This window comes from Ovis aries, chromosome 1, assembly GCF_016772045.2.
Source record: "Ovis aries strain OAR_USU_Benz2616 breed Rambouillet chromosome 1, ARS-UI_Ramb_v3.0, whole genome shotgun sequence".
NCBI lineage: Eukaryota > Metazoa > Chordata > Mammalia > Artiodactyla > Bovidae > Ovis > Ovis aries.
Window position 1 is genome coordinate 40,484,853 of NC_056054.1, and position 21,551 is coordinate 40,506,403.

General features: G+C 40.4%; 1 protein-coding gene across 11 annotated transcripts in view; it reads right to left on the reverse strand.

Moving 5' to 3' along the window:
- Nucleotides 1-21,551, reverse strand: part of JAK1 (Janus kinase 1) — a 246,721-nt gene that overhangs the window by 77,107 nt on the left and 148,063 nt on the right. Inside the window, exon 2 of one of the 11 annotated variants that reach the window (XM_042249243.1) lies at nt 2,226-2,343. The exons of 9 other annotated variants lie outside the window; for them this stretch is intronic. The gene's annotated coding sequence lies outside the window, so the exon portion shown is untranslated. Of the gene's footprint in view, nt 1-745; nt 883-2,225; nt 2,344-21,551 lie in introns of those variants that run through there. One more of the 11 variants, XM_060410609.1, reaches the window with a different exon arrangement.

Below are 21,551 nucleotides of genomic sequence, written 5' to 3' on the forward strand. Positions count from 1 at the left end.
CAAAGTATTGGAGCTTCACTACTTCCAATGAATATTCAGAGTTGATTTCCTTTAGGACTGACTGGTTTGATCTCCTTGCAGCTTATTTAATGCCTAATAGTTTATATACTTCTTCATCCCCTACCCTTATATTGCCTTTCCCCTCTTCCCTCTGGTAACTACTAAATTGAATGATGCTCAGCCTTTAATTTGGTAGTAAGTGCAGTGCGTCTCCGACCTTTGCAAAATTATTTGACTTAGGGACTTCTTTTTAATGGAACGTATATTTGGAAAAGTCCAAAGTCAGATGATCTCTATGTTCTCTTTCACGTCTCAAATTCTATGAATTTACTTAAGAGTATCAATCTCAGAAAGCCCATTCTTGGACAGATATTTTAATATATCAAATTCTTCAGAAAAGATATTCATTATTCATTCACCTACTCATTCAATCACATTCACATTGTCTGTCTCTCTCCTCCTCACATGTACACATGCCCTTGAATTAGACAGAGATCAACACTGGGATAAAATCTAAAATGTCAATTAAATCAGCTCAAACTTAAAAGGTACTCATAAAAGAGATGGTGAGAACAGAGTATTTTTGTAATGTCACCTAAAGCAGATGCTCTGGAAGGTAATACCTGGAAAAGTTACATTTATTTCCTATGACCCAATAACCCAAACCCCTGGGGAAAGTCTTTGAAATTCTGAGAATAGCAGCTGGGCACAATGAAGACCCAAAGAGAGAAAGGGAAGCAGTCACCTGGAACAGAATGGAGGCACCTGCCCCAACTCCATCCCAGAGGATCGTCTGCCTTTATTGGCCTCTGCCTTCTTGATTCTCTCCCCTTCAGCCCATGATTTTCCTGCTTTCATCCCAGATCTTTTTGCCAGTCTTCTCTTTTAGTTATATGACATGCTGGCAGCTAGCCAGGGAGTCTTCCCAGAAGACAGCCCACTTTTCAGGAAACCCTGCCTCACTCCCAGCAAAGGGAAGACAGTGAGGAGAGGTGGCAGAGACTGAGCAATACAGCAAGTTCAAACCGGACTGGGGAACTCAAACAGATTATCTGTCCACAAAAACAGATGCCAACTGTATCCAATTCATACTTAGTACAGTTACTTTTCATAAATGTATACCTCTCTAGGTATGTCAAACATCAGTGTTAGTTTTTTTTTTAATGAGAGCTCTGTTAATACTAATAGCTCATGATCCCTCTCCTGTATATTTTCTTGGATTGATTTTTAAAACAACAGAAATAAAAGTATATTTAAAGCATACATCATGTGGTAGACCTCTTGGAAAATTTCCCACATCCTCCCCACCCCCAGCCTCTCCCCCCAGTTATAGAACCTACACACTGGGAACCTTTGCTACATACCAAATCCACACACCTCATTCAACTCCCTAAGAATAATTCCCTACAAACAGATTTTCAGAAGAAAAATCAAGTGGGAAAATGATTTCCTTAAATAACTTCCCCTACTTCTATATTTATTCATGCAGTTATGCACCTAATAATTTTCAGTGTGTGTTGATGTGTAATAAATAGCTTACATGACTCCTGTAACAACTGGAGGTGGTGGGTTGGGGTAGGGGGGCAGGTTCTATCTAGCATACTCCTTTTCAGAGGCTAGGGCTCCTCCACTTCCCAATCTCCAAACGTTGGTGAGCCCTGGACTCCAGCCTGGATCTTCACCTTTCCTCTATCCATACTCACTCTCAAAGCAACCAAATTCAGTTGCATGACTGACAGGGCACTATATATTTTAAAAAAAAAAAAAAAAGGTGCCATTTTAGTCGTTCAACTGGATGTGATTGCTTTGGGAATGAGTGTGGGTGGAGGAACTCCACTTGGGGGATAACAAGCGTCTAAAGTCAATATAAAAAATAACACTAGATTCTTGCAACACCACCACACACCACCTCCCCCTCCTCTGAGTTCAACATCTCAGTAAATGTCACCACTATCAACTATGTTGTTTCAGCAAAAAATTCCAAGGTCAGTCTTGACATCTCTTTTTTTTCCTCACATCTCACATCCAAACCATCACCGATTCTACCAGCATAGCTTCAAAAAGTCACACAGTCAACAATTTCTCACCACCTCATTCTCAGTCACCATTTTTTCCTTAATGTAAGCACCAAGAAGGTAGGGCTGTGTCAGTTTTACTCTCTATAGTATCTGCAATATCTGACACACAATAAATGCTCAGTAAATAGGGAACAAATAAATGAATACCTGGTTCAGAGAGGTGACAGGACCCAGAGTAAGGTAATGACAAAAGCCACATCTTGAACTCCAATCTCCACATATATAGGGAAGGACTGCTCCCACTCTTCCATATGAGCTTTTGAAGCTTTAAAGGAAAAGGGAGAGGGGGGCTAAATACTACTTCTTTCACCTTTGACTTTAAGTTTTCATTTTTTCCTTTTACTCTTCTCTCTCAAATGCACATGCTCAAAACTTCTCTTCCAATAAACCTCTACTCTAAGCGGGAAGGAAATGCATACAAAGGACAGAAATGTTTATGGATCCAAAATACAGTCAAATTTTCAGTAATAACTTTGGTTTCCGTAAAATAGTATAAAATGTTTTAAAGGATAATAAGGATGATGGGGGAGGGAACCAGTTCAGATACTTCCACAGCCTAATGCCAATTCTGAACTGAAGATATACACAGGGCTGGGTGTGGGGGTGCTTCATGAACTAATGCAACACATGTTCACATTTTATCTAAGAGCACTTACACATTCCTACCGGTGTCCTTAAAGAATAACTATTAGAAAATGAAAAGGCTGGGTTCTAAAGGAAAGAAGAACACTTTTCTAGCATAATAAACCTCTCTGGGCCTTTCCCAGACCTGCAGCAAGGTAGAATTTACTCAGTATGCCAGGCCCAGAGTCTGCCACGATACATCTCTACCTTTCCCAGCCTCAAGTTCTTAGGTACAATGAAAGCATACAAATAAGATGTGTTACCAGTGTGTGCTCAGCCCTGATATACCATGATTCCCCTAATTTTAAGGAATAGGGCCCCTGAGAAGTACAGGAGCTACCTCCGAGGGCAAGTGTGAAATGCACACATGTTCCTTTACTCCCAGGGAGTGAAGACAAAAAAGACCAGGAGGACTCCACTCTCACCGAAACTACTCACTGATTGTAATAAAATGAAAACCTTTACTCTACTAGTCTCTTTAAGCCAAAATCTTTACAAATCAGATCTCTCCAGTTTGGAGCTTGAGACATTCAAAAATGTTCAGCATTTTCCCATCTGTCCAAAAAAAAACTGTTAAGAAACAAAATGACAAAGTAAAGGATACTACTGAACATTTCAGACACTTTAAAAATGTCCATTTATCTCTAAGCAGAACTGGTGATGGAAAGTGAAGTCAAGTCAGCACTGCTCAGGTTAAATATTATGCACTGTAATCACAAATAATTTTTAATCAAATCCTTAAACATAAAACCTAAAATCATATTAAGCCATATAAGGCTAGCTTTTTGGTCCTTATTCTCATAGTGGTGATCCTCTCAAAATGACATACATATTGAGCTGTATCCCTATTCATTGTAACCTGATAGAGGTCCTTCTGCTGAGCTACCATTTCCAGGTATTCCTTATTCCTTTTTATGTGTTTCACTGTTCAAGCTCTCCAGTTAAGTCTTTGTTTTACTAATTTGTTCCAATTAGTAAAAAATTTCAGCATGCAGATTTTTAAAATTATGTTTTGCTTGAATTAATGCATCTGGGAGAAGGTCCCAAAGACCCCAGAGCAGAAGCAGATGGCTAAGGCTCCTATCTTTTCCAGTCTTCATGTTTTTCTCCTTTTACTAGCAAAATGCCATCTGAATAATCCTAATAAGATATTCAAATTGCTGTATTTCATTTCAAGCTTGCTAAAATGGAAACATGCCCACAGTTTTTTAAAAATATATATTGTATGTTCACGGCACACACAGACACACCTTCAGTGTTCACCGTGTTTGTAAATATAACCTTGCTAGGTCTGAATTTTGTATCTCCCTAAATTCACATACTGGAATCTTAATATCCACTGTGATGATGTCATGAGGTGAAACCCTTGGGAGGTAATTAAACCGAGAGAGTAGAGCCCTCGTGAGTAGCATTAATGCTCTTATAAGAGACCCCCAGAGCTCCCCAGCCCCTTCTACAATGTGAGGTTACAACAAGAAGTCTGTACCCAGAGGAAGGCCCTTTCCATGCCGGCACTCTGATCTTGGACTTCCTGCCTCCACAACTGTGAAACGTAAATTTCTGTTGTTTATAAAGCTACCCAGTCTCTGATACTTTGTTACAGCAGTCCCAATGGAGTAAGACAAACTCCTATGCATAGGTGAAGTTGTGTCATTAGAGGTAGCCTTTCTCCAACTCTAAAATCACGCATTAAATTCTGAGGCAAGGTCACAGGCTTCATCAAGCTCCAGCCATCAAAAGCCCAGACCACAGAAACATTAGTGGCAACATAAACACCCAATAAGTGACTGCTGAGTCAGTGAATAAATGAATGAATGAATGAACAAAGAATACAAGAACTTAGCTGCTACCATTACTGCTGGCTAACATGCTAGCTGCTGCCATGTTCATCTCTCATTCCTACCACTGTGCTGTGCTTAGTTGCTCAGTAGTGTCCGTCTCTGCGATCCCATGGACTGCAGCCCACTTAGGCTCCTCTGTCCATGGGGATTTTCTACGCAAGAACTGGAGTAGGTTGCCACACCTTTCTCCAGGGGATCTTCCCAACCTAGGGACCAAACCCAGGTCTCCTGCATTGCAGGCAGATTCTTTACCAACTGGGCCACCCGGGAAGCCCACCATTAGCCAATTATTGGAATGTAGTCTAAGGCATTCCCATCAAATCTGATGTGTTTTCCCCCAAATTATAGGTTTTTATTTAATGATGTATTTCTTTTCCTAGTTTGAGGACAGCTGGTTAGCATGGGTTGCTTCACACAGGAGCTGCTGACAAGCAAGCTGGCACATGGTCTGAGGTGACTAGGAAGAGAGGGTTAAGGGAAGAAGAGGTTGAAATCAGGTAGGGGTGAAGCGGTGTTTAATATTAATATAGGTTAGAAGATGATATGGAAAGGAAATTGGCTGGTCATCAAATACACAACTTTTAGGCTGGACGGGAAGGAAAGGATAAGATTAGGAAGAAAAGGTAGACAGGACAAGTGAAGCTGAGAAAACAGAGAGAAAAAGTCATGATGAAGAGACAAGGAGAGGCAGTACCATGAGAAGCACTCAGAGAAAATAAAGTGGATGTTCTAATCCAGGCTGAATTTTTGAACTTTTAATCCTTATCTTCATGTTACTGTTTCAACACAACCATTTTATTGACTCTTTGTCCAAGAGCTTTAACAGCCAACATGGTGAGCTAATTTGTTTTAGTTAGCCCTTATTCTTATGGGAAGGTGACTTCTTCAATGGGTTGGTACATCAACGTATACTCATTAGTATTTTCAGGTAATATAGAGATATCTTTGCCACAAAAGCTTTTGCCTTTTAAACTCCAAACAGTTCCATGAAAATAATGTCAAAACTATAACACTACCTTTACATTTGTTATTTATTTACTCTGATTTAATCCGTAAGATTTTAAGGCAGTTTATAAGAATATGTTTAATAAAACAGAAAAATACTAAGAATAAAAATATTTGTTACTTATTTACTCTGAGTTAACACACAAGATTTTAAGTCAGTTTATAAGGATATATTTAATAAAACAGAAATATATGAAGACTAAAAACAAGATTCAGAACCAAGAAAATTATACCAGAGGACAAGAAGTCAAGACAAAGGGAAAATTATTTGCAAGCTACAGCTTTCCAAATAGATGAGGAACTCTGCTTCCTAGGTGTCCAAAAGAAAAGGGAAATAATACATTATTTTCATTGTCAAAGGGCACAAAGAAAATGCGCCAGTTATTTAAGAAATAGAATATTTTTTCTGTGTTATTTCTAAAACAAATTTCTCCTGAGGTGGGAAGTAGCATTTGAAATTTGATCTCCTGAAGCTTCTGTAGCTATCCTAATTACTTAAGAGATTTCTATTGCACTTGAGAATATCAACATAGGGATGTATAGTCCAAGAAAACAAGTCAAGCCACAGCCTAAAAACTTAATTTCTCTCTTTTTTTAAAAGTATTTTCCCACAAAGCCACTTCCCCCCTCTATGAATTGTGTCTTCTCCTTGACACTTAGAATGTATTAATACTTCCTTAGGATACATCAGTCAAAACGAGCAATTAAAGTGTATAAAATGCTAAAACCATGACAAATCTAGAAAATTATTCAGGAGTGGAGAGTCAAGCAAAGAAAACAATTCTTAACCACTGATCAATCGAGAGGGATAAGATTGACGTAAGATTGAAGAAAATTACTAGAAACCATGTAAAAAAAAAAACAACAGTAAATTATTTGGGGTTTGAGACTGCAAGAATCCCTACTGCAACAGTAAACAATGGATGGGTGTTACGCATACAGTATGACCAAATAATTTACCACCCAAACTGGGACACCTGAAAGTTTAAGAGTGAGTGAAAGTCGCTCAGTCAAGTCCAACTCTTTGCAACCCCATGGACTGCATAGTCCATGGAATCCTCCAGGCCAGAATACTGGAGTGGGTAGCCTTTCCCTTCTCCAGGGGATCTGCCCAACCTAGGGATCAAACTCACGTCTCCAGCATTGCAGGCAGATTCTTTACCAGATGAGCCACCAGGGAAGCCCAAGTTTAGGAGGTTGCTACTAATAACGATACCCAACAACAGGTGTTGCTGCTGTGTAGACCAGGGCCTTCCCAGTCAAACAGGCACACTCTGAGCTCATCATGACTTTACATTCCTATCAAATATACTACTTCATTATATCCCCAACAACTTCATGTAGGATAGAGAAGGCCAATAATATTACTCCATTTTACAGACAACAAAACACATGCCAAAGAGATTAGTTAAATAACTAAAGTTTGCAAAGAGAAATATCAGAGCAGAGGCTCTACCCAGGTCTATCAACTCCTAACCCAATACCTTTCCACTAAATAATCTAAGTCATGACCCTAATCAGCTAGATGTTATAGATGTGGACCTACATAAGTTCTTCTCTTGCTCAATAAAAGCAATAAAACCTGAAGACATTTTCACATATAGGGAGAAAACTTCCCTCGTAGCTCAGTCGGTAAAGAATCTGCCTACAGTGCAGGAGTCATGGGTTCAGTCCCTGGGCTGGAAAGATCCCCTGGAGAAGGAAATGGCAACCCACTCCAGTATTCTTGCCTGGAAAATCCCATGGACAGAGGAGCCTGGTGGGCTACAGTCCATGGGGTTGCAAGAGTTGGACATGACTTAGCGACTAAACCACCACGTTTTAAATGCAAACCTCGGTTTATTATTTATCGAGTATTTTACATTTATAACAGGATTTTTTTTACTGTTGCTGATTTCACAGTTTTGTTACTTCATTTCTGACGACTAAAAAAATTAGTCACAGTCTGAAACTGGAGAGTTATTTTATTTGATGGGCATGTTTATGTTTAGGACCCTGAGCCTGGGAGACAGCATCTCAGTAGCTCTGAGAAAATTGCTCTGAAGAGGGAGGTGAGGGAGTCAGGCTATATACAAGTTTGCAACAAAGTGGGCAGGCAATCTGAACATCAAAGATCACTGTTAATTAAGGAAGCCAGATATCAAGCTATGGAATTTAGTGTTCTTCTGTGAATGGGAAGATGCAAGCCTCTGGGCTCACTGAATTCATTCCTTCCATATGGACCTCAGCTATCTAGGGCCAAATCCTGTTTCTTGACTGTTTCCATCCTTAATTCCTTGATCATAAGCTGTGGCAATGTGGCAGACGGCTGCTTCTTGCATCTGCCCTCCTGCTTCCCGCTCCCTTCCAAGGATCCTGGATAAAAATAACATGATGCATGACAGGCTTAAATTCAAAACTTTCATAAGATTTAATTCAGCTTACCTCAGTTAATTTTGAGCTCTCCATTTTAGTACATTAACAATAACCTGTCTCTGTTTTCTGACCCTAAAATGAGTATTACTATGCCATCACCTGTCCTACATTAAGCAGCAAATTATTAGAAAACATTTTGTAGAATTACTGCATAACAGTCACTTAATCTAGTAATTCTCAAACCTAGTTGTACATCAGGATCACCTGGGAACTCTGAAAAAATATACTATTTTTTTAGTACATTATTCCATACTATACCTTGGACCTACTGAATCAGGAACTCAGAGAGGAGTATTTTTTAAATTCTTCAGGTGGTTCTAAGGTCCAGCCCTCTAATTCCAATCCAAATTTGGCCAACTCAAGACTTTCAAGGTAGATGCAGGTAACACTAGACACCCCCCCATCGACCACCATTACATCATTCTACTCTCTCCTCTACAACGCATATGATTTTTTTCTATTTCCTTTTTTTCCCACTCTGCAATGCAGTGATGAAGGGCAGCTAAGGACTTGCACATTGCAGTCAGAAAGCTGTGCAGTAGACCCTATTCACTCTTCCCCCAACACCCTCATAAACACCTTCTGAATGAGCCTACATCAAAATATGATGTGTCATGGTAATAATAACAGCAATAGACGCTGTTATTTGCCAAGCACTTACTCCTGTGCCTCTGGCTGTGCTAACCGCTTTGCATGCCTGACCTCAATCTCCCACTAACCCTGAGGAGGGAACAATTCTCATCTCCATTTCACATTATGGAAGAGGTAAGCTCTTCTTCCTTTTGCCTTCAAGCTGCAGGACACAGTACAGGACCCCATGGAGTTTCCATGGAGAAAGAATCCAAGAAGGTTTTGCGTTTTCTATTATACTGAAACAGATTTACGTTAGCATCAGAAAAGGAAAACAAAGATGTATTTCTGAAATATAAACTGCTCCTTACAAAAGTACTTCTGGAAAAAATCATCAGTCCTTCTGGAAAATGAAACTTTCAGACTTTGAAGGTGCATCAAAGATGACTAAGTACAGTTTGGGACTTTCCTCTCTCGATGGTTGGAGACAAACAGGATTTGATATTTCAAATGCAATTTCATACCCCAAGTATTTCTTCCTCTTTAGTTGCTCCACTGGATAAAGAAAACTTGGCCTTCACCTGGATGTGTTTGATTGGTAGCTGGCCAAATAGTTTATTGTCCAAACTGGGAGACTTTAAAAGGTGGTAATGGGGTACCTTTCATAATTATGCTGGGAAAATAGAAATAAGTGGAATATATGGTTATACTATATTCAACAGAATTCAAAGACAACAAAGGAAAAATTGCCATGGACTCACAGAGTTGAAAAAGCCAACCGCAGAATAACATGTATGGCAGAATCTGATTTAGATGGAGGGGTGGGGGTGGATGAAGAATACTGAAATGCAATGCTGTGGGAACAGAAAGCGGAATCCTCTAACCCTCTATCAGGGTGGATCAGGCAAGGTTTCACAGGGAAGAATATCCTGGGGCTGAGATTTATGAAAAATTGTAGATACTGAATTGGGAAAAACAAGTGAGAATGAAGACAGCACATTTTACACGGAAATAGAAGCATGTGTAAAGGGCACAGATTCAAGAGCACGTAGAGACCTTTCTCCATGTAAGGTTGTGCGCTACATGTGGCAGTGGGTGGCCAAAGATGGGACTCAAGCAGAGAGGAAAGGCAGCCATGGTCAGCCTTCGAGGCCCGGCTAAGGAGCCAGTTTAGAGTAAAGGTTAGAGGAGGCCAACGGACACTGCATTTGAGAAGGACCAGTTTGTACTGGTCATCTTGGGCAAGCAAGAGATAGAAGGGAGAGAAACTAGCAGCTAGGAAGCAAGGCAACGAACCAAAAAAAAAAAATGATATCCAACCACAGTATGACAAACACAAATCCTGACCCCAGACAAGGGCCTGGGTACTAGGGGATCAAAGATAAACAGGACTACTCACTGCCTTATAGAAAGTGGGATCCAAGTGAAGAGTAAGGTACAGGGACAATTTTCATATAAGAGAATGACCACAGCAGTTTGAATAAAAGGCTGAAACAACAGACAGTTTTTAACCCTCAACCCTTCAAGAACTGCTGAAGGGAATGCTAACACAAACTTCAGAAGCCATGAAGTCCTTCAACAAAGTAGAAATGAACAGCTGGGAAGAAAAAAACCTTTCCGAGACAATTGTTCAAGGTTGACCTCTTAAGTGTGTTTAACTGAGAAGTATCTGGGCTGATAAATTTAAAAATATAACTAGAACTAAAGCATTGCAACTTTTCTCCTGAGTACAAGGTGATGCACAGTACTATTCATCTATAAATAGATGTCAGATTTTTAAGCCTGACTCAAGTTCAAATCCCACTTACTGACCTTAAGCCAAGTATTTTATCTGCCTCTCTTCACTCTAAAAGGAAAATAACCACACTTATAAATTACACCTCAGAATTGTGAAGAGTAAATGAATCTGGATTCTTGGTTGAAACAGCAGACTGAACACAGGTGTTCAATTTCTTCCCCCCTTGAAACTTCACTAAAATATGTGTATGTGTGTATAAAGTAATAAATATAGTAAGGTATTTTTGTTTTAAGGTTGAAACTACAAAATGAGAGAAGAAAACTGCAACTTTTAGAAACTGACAATTAAGATGCACAGAAAAACGACTTTCATGACCCATGAAAACTGAATCCCAAGCTGACAGTGGCAAGAGCTGAGGACCAAATAAATGTATATCCCAGTACCATGCAAATGGGGTAAAAGAGGAAGACGGGAGAGGTGTCTGAGGAACAGAATTCTTTTCCCACTCCTTCACCATAGCACAAGTCTAAACTAGTACTATCTGCAATAACAGAAATATTGTCTATCTGCTCTGCAGGGTAGAGCAGCCACTAGTCACATGCGGCTACTGACAGCTTAAAATGTGACTAGGGCAAATGGGGAAGTCATGTCTTAATTTTATTCAATGTTTGTTAATTTAGTTTAAACGGCTACATGCAGCTAGTGGCTATTGCATTTTAGAACAGTACAGGCCTAGAGGCGTATTTTCTGGAAAGGATAAGACATGGGACTACAGATGCCAGGCAATGGAGACACCATGGTGCACGGGGGGACTGTACCTGCACACCCGCACACACAGAAGGCTGAGAAAGAAAAACACCAATACAGTATACTAACGCATATATATGGAATTTAGAAAGATGGTAACAATGACCTTATATGCGAGACAGCAAGAGACAGAGATGTATAGAACAGTCTTTTGGACTCAGAATAAACCAAGCTACTTTACACACAGAGAAAAAAACGTCACGTCTTCTAAGAGATAAAGGAACATATTTTACCTATGAAGCCAGAATAACGTATCTTTTAAGTAAAATTTCAGAGAAGAAGGCACTCTTGAATATTATAAAGATGACAGCAGAAATGAAACACAGGACTGGAAAAGAGTCCTATGAAATTTTCTAGGTTGATAGAAATGTCCTGTATTTTGCTTGGGTGGTGGTTGCATGAGTGTATACAATTGTCAAAACTAACTGAAACAGGACTTTCCTGGTGGTCCAGTGGTTAAGAATCTGCCTTGCAATGCAGGGGACACCAGTTTGACCCCTGCTCTGGGAAGATCCCGCATGCCACGGGGCAACCAAGCCTCTGCACAACTACTGAGCCAGCGCTCTGGAGCCTGAGAGCCACGGCTGCTTAGACCACATGCCTAGAGCCCCTGCTCCACAGCAAGAGAAGTCACTGCGATGAGAAGCCTGAGCACCACAACTGAAGGTGGCCTGCTGGTCTCCGCAACTAGAGAAAGCCTGCGTGTAGCAACAGAGACAGCGCAGCCAAAAACAAACAAACATTAAAAAAAACTAACTGAAATAAAAGAGGATTTGTTCACTTTACTGTATGAAAATTATACCTTTATTTTAAATTTTTCAATAGAAGGAAGGGTCTGGGGATAAAATTTGGGAAATTGTTCAGCCAAGAGTAGTTTGAAAATAAGAGAGAAAACATAAAAAAGTTAAGGTCAGAAAGTCACACATTTAAGTAAAAGGAGTTACTACAGAAAAGAAAGAGAGGATGGAGAGGAAAAAAAAAAAATCATCAGCTAAAATCATTTTAAAAAGATTTTCCAGAACCTAGAGCCACAACATGCCAGACTGGAAAGGCCCCAAAATAGAAAAGATGCAAAGATCTGCTCTGGATATTACAGGGACCACTGGAAACAAGAGAGAAAAATCTAAAAAGCTTTCAAATGAGAATAAAAGACGCCACCTTCAAAAGATCACAAACAGAGTGTTTTGTGCTGGCTGGCTGGCTGGCTTCCAAAACTGAGAGTCTTTCTAACAGTTGCATGAAGCAAGGAAACAATCAATGCCTTCAAAATTCTGAAGGGAAACAATTTCTAACCTAGAAGCCTTTAACCAGCCAAATTATGAATAAAGTATGAAGAAGGAATAAAGGCATATTTAGACATTCAAGATCTTAAATATATATATATATATATATATATATCTCTGCTATGTACAGCATATCACTTTGCCAACAAAGGTCCATATAGTCAAAGCTATGGATTTTCCAGGAGTCATGTATGGATGTGAGAGTTGGACCATAAAGAAGGCTGAGTGCCAAAAAATTGATGCTTTTGAACTGTGGTGCTAGAGGAACTCTTGAGAGCCCCTTGGACAGCAAGGAGATCAAACCAATCAATCCTAAAGGAAAGCAGTCCTGAATATTCACTGGAGGAATGATGCTGAAGCTCCAATACTTTGGCCACCTGATCAAAAAACCCACTCATTGGAAAAGAGCCTGAGGCTGGGAAAGACTGAAGGCAAGTGGAAAAGAAGACGACAGAGAATGAGATGGCTGGATGGTATCTGACTGAACGGACATGAGTTTAAGCAAGTTCCAGAAAACAATGAAGGACAGGGAAGCCTGGTGTGCTGCAGTCCATGGGGTTGCAAAGAGTCAGACATGACTGAGCAACTGAACAACAACAACGTACCTTCAAGAAGCTAGTAGAGGAGAGCTCCAACTCAAGAAATAAAGATTAAACAGAGACAAGACAAAGGGAATTTCTAGGGGACAGAACAGAGATCACAGGATGAGAGTTGCAGCCACTTAGGGAATGAACAGTCCACAGTGGGGCCTAAGACTCAAAAAGAGAGGTAGTATCAAGACCCCCACAGACCTCATCAAGGGGCAGAATGCCAGATTCTTAACTGAATCTGTCTTCTCTTAATCATACGCAGATGAAGCTCCTTCTTTTCAGCCCATATCCTGATGCCTGAATCAGTAAAAGACCATTTCACCCCACAAAGTTCATATTCTGCTGCAGCCTACACCTGAGGGATTAACATAAGCAAGGCTGAGAAAATCAAATACAGAGCAGCCACTCCCCTTGATCATACTTCAGGCTCCCAGCAGCTGGACCCACTAGTCTTCCAGATACTCCAACTGCGAAGAGCCCCATTTCCCAGAACTTTCTCATGACCTTTTCCACTGACTTCCCCAAAAGGGTCTCACAGCCTCTCAACTTCAAATCCAGACTTGATCCAGAGCTTCTATTCCGATCCAGGAGTACTGAATTCAAACCAGGACCATAGAGCCCTTTCTCCTGAGAAGAGGGAGGGGAACACTTCCCTTTCCTTATATAACCAGGCTTGTGCTTGCTTTAGGGGCGTCTATTAAGACACTGGAAGGAAGGGAATAATTAAAGCAAGAGTCAGAATGGTTATTACCTCTGAGGAAGCTCAGTGGGGAGGGGAACCAGATGACTTCTAAAACCGCGGTCATGTTCTATTTCTTAACTTGAATGGTGACCACCTGGGTATTTTTCTCAAACTACACACACAGTTTATGTACTCTTCCATGTGTTTGATACATTTTTCAATTTAAAAAGTTCCCTCCCAAAAAGGTTAAATGGCCTAATATATTAAAGCCTCTGATAGATGAGAAGTTCTTTTTAGATGCTCATTAATTGTCAGTTACCTTATTCTCTCCAGGTATTTGACTCCTGTGCTTCTCTAAAGATCATCTCACATGGTAGCAACATTCTAAAACCTTGACTATACAATAATCTCCTTGACTTTTATTTGCCAGTTTGTGTTATTATTTACTGGTAATTTTGTCTCCTTAGCTAGACTAAGAACAGATATTTAGAAAAAAAAAAATCATTACTTTTCCTAATGATTATTTCCTTCTTTGGGCCATCCATTATCTACTATAAACACAAACAGGGGTGCAGGGGGCCTGAGTGGTACTTAAGATTCTCTCAAGAGAAAGCCAAGTTTTTATACAAGGCCCTTCCATCACTGAATGCCTCCCTATCCCAGTACCTGCCTAGCACAGGGCCTGGCACAGATTAAGAACCCAAATGTTTGCTAAGAAACAGTAAATTAAATCAAAAGAAATAAGTTCCAAGAAGAGTGACAAATATGGCTAAACTGATTAATAAAAAAAAAGTAGCCCCATACAAAAAAGGAGAACTCCTTATGATCATACCTAGTTAAATGAAATCAAGCACAATTTTTAAGCATAAAGAGGTGGTGTGGTTTTAAGGCTAATCCTTGAAAATTATTTCCAAGTCTGAAAAGGACTAAACCAGACGCAGTGGCTTAAACTAAACGAGCTGTGATTTTAAATGGAATGAATTGGTGGCAGTGGAGGGGGCCCTCTTAGCCTCTTAGTCAAGGCAGTGACTAAATCCCAGTGGAGTCTATCTCCCTGTCAGCACTGTGACGGACTGGGTGAGTTCTGATCCTGCCTCTGCCCTAATCTAGCTCCTGGCCTCAGTTTTCCCCCACTGCAAAACACGTGGGCAGGATAAATGACTGGGAGGCTCACTGAAGGTCAACGAGGTTGTAGGATCCATGCCTCCTTTCTGATTCACTGAGTAAGAGTCACAGCAGTACACGGGGACACAGCCAGTGCAAAACTGCCTCTCATCTGCTGGTAGGAAAATTAAAAGACAGTTTCAAATTCAGGTGTTTCACACAGGGCTTAAGTTCTAAAAGCCTTTTTAAATGCTATGCTTTAAGATAAATACAGTGACTTTTAACCTGAAAACTGCTAAAGCAGAGAAAAATAAGTTGAATCCATGCCCATTTCTACTATGATTCCATTTTTTTAAGTAACTCATAAATGTGCATGATTCATACATCTGAGTATAATGAGATGTTCCTTTATTATTTCATCTTCTGGTGCCAGCAGCCCCACATTACAGAGTGCCAAAGCCCTTTATCAAGTATAGCATGTGTTTCCGGCCACACCCCAAAACTCAGAACAGGAGCACTAGGAGAAAACCCAGTGAGGACTTCTGGGCTTTGGAATACAGAACATCCAGTCAGTAGCCCCAAAATACGATTCTCTCATCTGTCCACGTACAGCCACCTAGACTTTTGATACCTGGAACCATAACAACAATTATCCTTCTGACTTATACAGCCCTTTGAAGCTTACAAAGCATTTTCACATCTGTTAATTTAGCTGATTCCCAGTGAGCCACTAAAATATTTAGGGCAGACATCACTGTACCCATTTCATAGATGAAGAAATAAGGTTTCAGATAATTTAACTGACTTGCCCAAGAATATCCAGCTAGTAGGTAGCAAACCTGGGCTCTTCTCACCAAACTGCTGTGTGATCTGGGGATAAGAAAATAAGCAAATCAAATAAAATCTTTTGGAAACTCTTGTGGTTTTACTCATAAGACTATTTCAATCTCTTGTAAACACTGTGGATGAGAAAAATGATTCTTAAACTTCCTTCTCCCTATCTTATTTATCCCCATTGCACTGTGGATTGCCAGGGTTATCACTTTTGCCTATGAAAGTGACAGCTAAAGAAAAACAGCATATGAAAATAAAAGCTTTATTACCAGTCACTTATCTCTATCCTCAACATCACCAACGAGTGGATACTTCTATTTCCAAAAAGAACAAGTCATCATGGAACCAAAATTAGAACCAGGCCCAGAGACAGTTCTTCGGCTACATCCAATCCAATCTGGTCTCCTCACCTTTCTCTCCTCTCCCTCACAAAGGGGGTCAGGAAGCCTGGACAGACAGGGCAAGACAAGGACAGAGCAGGAATTCCAGGGGTGGGGGGAAAGACCAGGGGGACGGGAACTGAGACTGCCTACCCATTTGGGCTTGACCCCAAATGTGCTCCCTCTGCCATTCCTGACTAAAAGACACAACTGTTGAAATGCGCCCTCAGAACAGAAATTGCTAGTTCTCACAGGGCTGGAGTCAACAGAGACAAAGAGATGAAGAAACTGGCCTCAAATCACAGAGCTGCACACATAACATGGTGCAGCCTGGGACCTACGATCCTCTCTACACATTAACATTTAGACGTTTGGTAAGCCTTTCTGAGAAACAGAGATTTCAATAGTCCCTTCAGTACAAAAATTCCCTCAGCATTCAAAGGTGCTGTTGGGTTCCTTATTTGAGTATTTTTAAGAAGGAAAAAAGAAAAAATACTATTAAATGTCCTCTTCAGGTAGCTACTTGACAACAGCTAGTCAGACCACCCGTTTTAAAAATAAGATTTTTTTCATTGACCAGTTTCATTGGCAGCTGCAACTAACTTCACAATAGCCATATGGGGGTGTGCAAATTCACTCTATATCCTCACCTTTAATTACACAATAAGGGCTGGAATCCCCTGTCAGTTTATTCAGCCAAGCTTACAAGAAGTCACAATGAGGGAATTTCCAAAGCCAGACTAACATCAGTAGTAAAAATACATTCACCTAGGTTTCTCAGTTTACAAACACATTTTAAAAACAGACTAGTAACAATATAAAAATCTCCCAGACCCTTCACCACTTCAAACATTTAGTATGATTTAGGTTTTTGGTTAACCATGCTTGTCAAACACTTTAAGTTGCTAAATTACTACTGGGTTGGAACCTTCTAACCATACCTCATTTAAATACAATCACAGACTATATGTCAAAAACTTATAACAAATCTCTAAGTCCTGCGCCAATGGAGATCTGCTTTATAATCTGGGTAAAAAGATGGTGAGTAAACAATTTAATCATGATCACCATTTCCAGAATGAAGATATGGAAAGGCATTAAGGAGTGGTTTTGGCATCTCTCAAATCCTGGCCCTACCACTTACAAGCTGTGTGGCCCTGGGGACTTGAATTTCTGAGCTCAAGTTTCTGCATCTGTAATACCAATTCCCTTTCATGTGTCACCAAGCACAGAGGAAACCATACATAAGGTAGAAAAGAAAAGGAATTCATTAATTACTATGAAAGTAAATTCAAACTACAAGTCAAGGTGACTGCTTGGGTAATAACAGCAAGGAATATCAGGGTAAGAAATAGTTACAGCTTTTTTATATTCTATTCTCCTCCCCTCAAGGTTCACACCAATCTAACCTCCTCCTCCACCACCTGTCTCCATCAACTTCAGTCTATAAGGATTGATGCATAATATAGTTAGCACTTTATTATATGTTTTCAGGATCAGTACTCAGCTGGCCCTAACATTTATCTGTTTAAGGCCTCCAGGGAAGAGTTCTGCTTCTCTAACTTCCAGTCTCATTACCCTTTCATTACTCTGGGGCTGATTATAAACTACACTGAGACCACAAGTGATTATGCAACAGTGTTTAATTAAATTGCAGAAGTTTGAAAATGCAAAACTCACTCTTGAGCAGTAACAGATAACTTTAATATTTTAAAAGAACACTGTGATACTCTTTGCTCTGAAACCACTTTGGTTCAGATCACATGGGGACACTCCCACTGGCTGGCTGTGGTGACTATTGACAAGAATTACAGTCCCTTGGGCTAAGATTCTCAGGCTCAGGGTGCTGTGGACTAAACCACTGTAACCACTTCACATCCATTCAGATACACCCATTTTCTAGAACTTCAAACCAACAGCTAAAAACAACTCTTTATTCAAACGAGTTTAGAATCATGGCTACACAGGAGTTCCCTGGTGGCCTAGCGGTTAGGATTCTAGGCTTCAACTGCCAGTCGAAGTTCAATCTCTGATGGGGGAGCAGAGATCCTGCAAGTCATGCAAGAATCAAGGCTTACACATACCACGACTTAGAGTTTGCACCTCTCTCTACACCAAATTCAATTAACATGAAACCAATGCACTAGACCGAAGATGTTCAACATTCTCCTCCCCCTTTTTTAAAACACATATTTTATATTGTTCCCCTTACCACCTCAAAATGAACATATATAAACTATTTACGTGCAAAATTTCATAGTAATCAATATAATATCCAAATTATACATAAAGGCACATTTAAAGAAATTTATAAGAATCTGTTTTTCAATAAGTAATTGCTCTCTCATAAGTACACTAGCAGATATAATGAAGTAGTCTAACACTTGAAGCAGCAGAGAACCACAAATGGAAAAACTACAAATGCAGAAACTGAGTGTTCTTGTTGACACAAATACAAGCACACTGGTCACAAAATTTTAAAAAATGGTGAATAGCTGCTGATAAAGTTCCAAACAAAATTAAGTAGTATACTATTTATATAGTGTAGTATATCAATTTATATGGTAGCTGCATTCCTGGAAAACTCAGAATATACCAAAATGATGCATAAGATACTCTATGTAAAATGAAATTGGGTTCTAAGCTCATAAAGTTATAAACAGGTTTTCCACCTTTTGAGAATATCTGGATAGAAAAGTTTAAAACTCATGTAAGCTAAAAAAAATATTTAAAAGTCACTCAGGCTACAGAAAAATTCCTTTTTGCACAGTCCCTGTGCACAGGGTAGGATTCTTAGAACTCCGGGCCACGCCCGTAACTACCAAAGGTGCCCACCCCACCACCAACCAGCAAAGCCCCACAGAAATCACTAGCCATCTGCGCCCTGCTGTGAGGCCAAGTAGAGTCTTAGTGTCTCTGTGTTTCATATACTGACCTGAGAACTATGCTTAGCTCCTGAGGAGGTGCTTAAGAAGTCTGAGGAACTGAGTGGTAGTTCTTCTAAGACATCTCTATTCCTTCTTAGACAGTAGAAAAGCAGTCACTGTTTTAAGTCAATAGGAAGATGGCATCTACTGAACTGGAATGGAAACGTTTCGCTCACAATTAGAAGCACTTTAAAGGATGCCATTGCTCCTGCCCATGACGACAGTTGAAGACTCGGACAGCAAAGACACATCTCGGCACGATGTCCCATGGAGCCTGGGAGTGGCTTTAAAATCCATCCCAACACGGCTCCAGTGAGTCCTGCCAACTGCTTAGGCTTCCTAACCTCAGAAATATGGGAGAAGGCAATTAGTAGGCTCAAACAGCCTTCCTGTGGGTATCGAGAGCCTTCCACCTCGCATCTAGTAACTCCCACTACAATCATCTGGACATCTACTATGTACCACAGGCACACAGTGCTAAATGCTTATCTGACCCCTGCACAACAAAATGAGCTTCCCCGGTGGCTCAGACAGTAAAGCGTCTGTTTATAAAGCTTCACCTCACAGGAAGCTAAATGAGGCCCAAACACAAGGCCTGAGCTTTTGACCAAGATCAAAAGTGGGTAACAGAGCCTGAATTCCAGTTCAGCAGGATCAGGATTAGAGGGTACCGGTGGGCAGGTTGTGCATCTCCAAGAGTATCCAACTGAGTGAGGGAGTGACAGCTGAAACCCAGCCTGCCTTCTGCTCGCCAGTCCACGCTCCCCAGTGCAGGACTGCCCCACCCAGACAAGCCACTGATTTCTCATTCTCACAAAGGCAACATGCAGATCAGCAGCAGCCCAGAGGAAACACAATCTTATTTCTCAAGGATGGGTCTCTATACCACGGGGTTTTTAAGGGCACAAAAGATACTATCAAGAACAGCCACCCATATTCCTGAAACAGTGACCTGGGGTGAAAGCATTCTATTCCATGAGATGCTTATGATCTCATAAAAAACAGGGAGCCAGTCAGCTCACTCTCACCTTTCATTCAGACTAGTTTATCAGATTAGCTACTATTTCTTGTCAGAGCAGAGCAGCCTCAAAGTTGAGTCCTGAGAAGATTGTGTTTTCAGGCAGCAAACGGTAGTGAGAATCAGAACAAGGAGTACAGCCAGGAACTGCAGGCCTGGCCTGTGGACCCCAAACCGCATACGCTTCACCCTCTCCCCCTGAAGCTGCCACCACTCAGGGTGTCTGGTGCGAGTCCATGCGCAGTAGTGCACTCACATGCCTACACACACGCACACACAAAACCAGAGGCGGCCACTTACATTTCTCTGCTTCTGACCCCTTGGGGAGTCCTTTGTTCAGCAAAATACAAAACAGGATAGAGAAAGAAACAAAGAGACCCAAGTACTCCTCTCTCAGCTTTCCCAGGGACTTGCGGAGTGACCTTTGAAGAGTCACCACCTCGCTCCAGGAAGGACTCAATTTCATCACTTACAAAATGAGTGAGGCTGTACTACATGACAGACAAGGATTTTCAAGTTACGTTCTAAAAAACCGAAAGGTTTTGAGTGCTATATATTACTGAGGAAAAAATAGATTCAGATTTCATTTTAAAGATATATTTGAACAATTTTTTACATCATAATAAACCCCCACAAATTCAAATTTTATAGCAAATTTTAACACACTGAAGACTACCAATAAATTCACATTTTCTTTCTGCAGACCTCAGAATAAAGCTTTTCTCATCAATTTTCAGCTTATATTTGGACATTTTATAAATATGTCACTGATTCTGAAGGAAGCTGGAATTCTATCTTTCAAATTCAGGCCTATTCTTGTCTGCCATTTTAAAACTGCTCAAGCAAGTATACTACTAGGCACACCTACAGCATGCTTAATTAACATGCCAGGCAAACCTCAAGTATATCTGCTGGGACCATACTTTTATTATAAGGGAACAGTCAGTTATACAGCAACAAATGAATCTCTTAACTAGCTGCACTGGAATAAAAAGGGTGCACACCACATCTTCTGTCCTGCTCCATGTCATAAAGAATGAAAGCAGTGATAAAATACTGTGAGTCTACCTTGTGATAAAAGTTCCCTCTATTCTTCTTTCAGGCTTCAGGGTCAATTTAGCTGAAGAGTATCCTGAAACTACAAGGTAAGTTACTAATAAACTACCTGCAATTATTTACACAAGCAAATCAGATTTTTACGTACTTCAACCAAAACTAAATCCAGAAATATGCAAGGCAGTGAAACTGGCAGATGATGGAGACTGCCACTCTGAACCCAACTCAAAATTGGGTGCTCACGAAGTCAGCTTCCATGTTTTCTAGCCTTTATCATAAGTCAATGTTAACGATATTTGTAAGTCTGAATTTAAATCTTTTTAGTACACTGAGGTTCCATGTGGGATTGGATTTGAAATAGGGTACCCTGATTTCCAAGGAGTCAAAATCCACTGTACCAGATACTCTTAAAGTCTTTGTCAAGCTCTAACCATCATGTGTGTTGTGCTCAGTCATGTTCAACTCGCTGCAGCCCGGCTGACTATAGCCCGCCAGGCTCCTCTGTCCATGTAATTTTCCAGGCAAGAATACTGGAGCAAGTTGCCATTTCCTACTCCCAAGAGAGGAAGGCAATTTCTAATTAGGTCTGTGTTATCTAC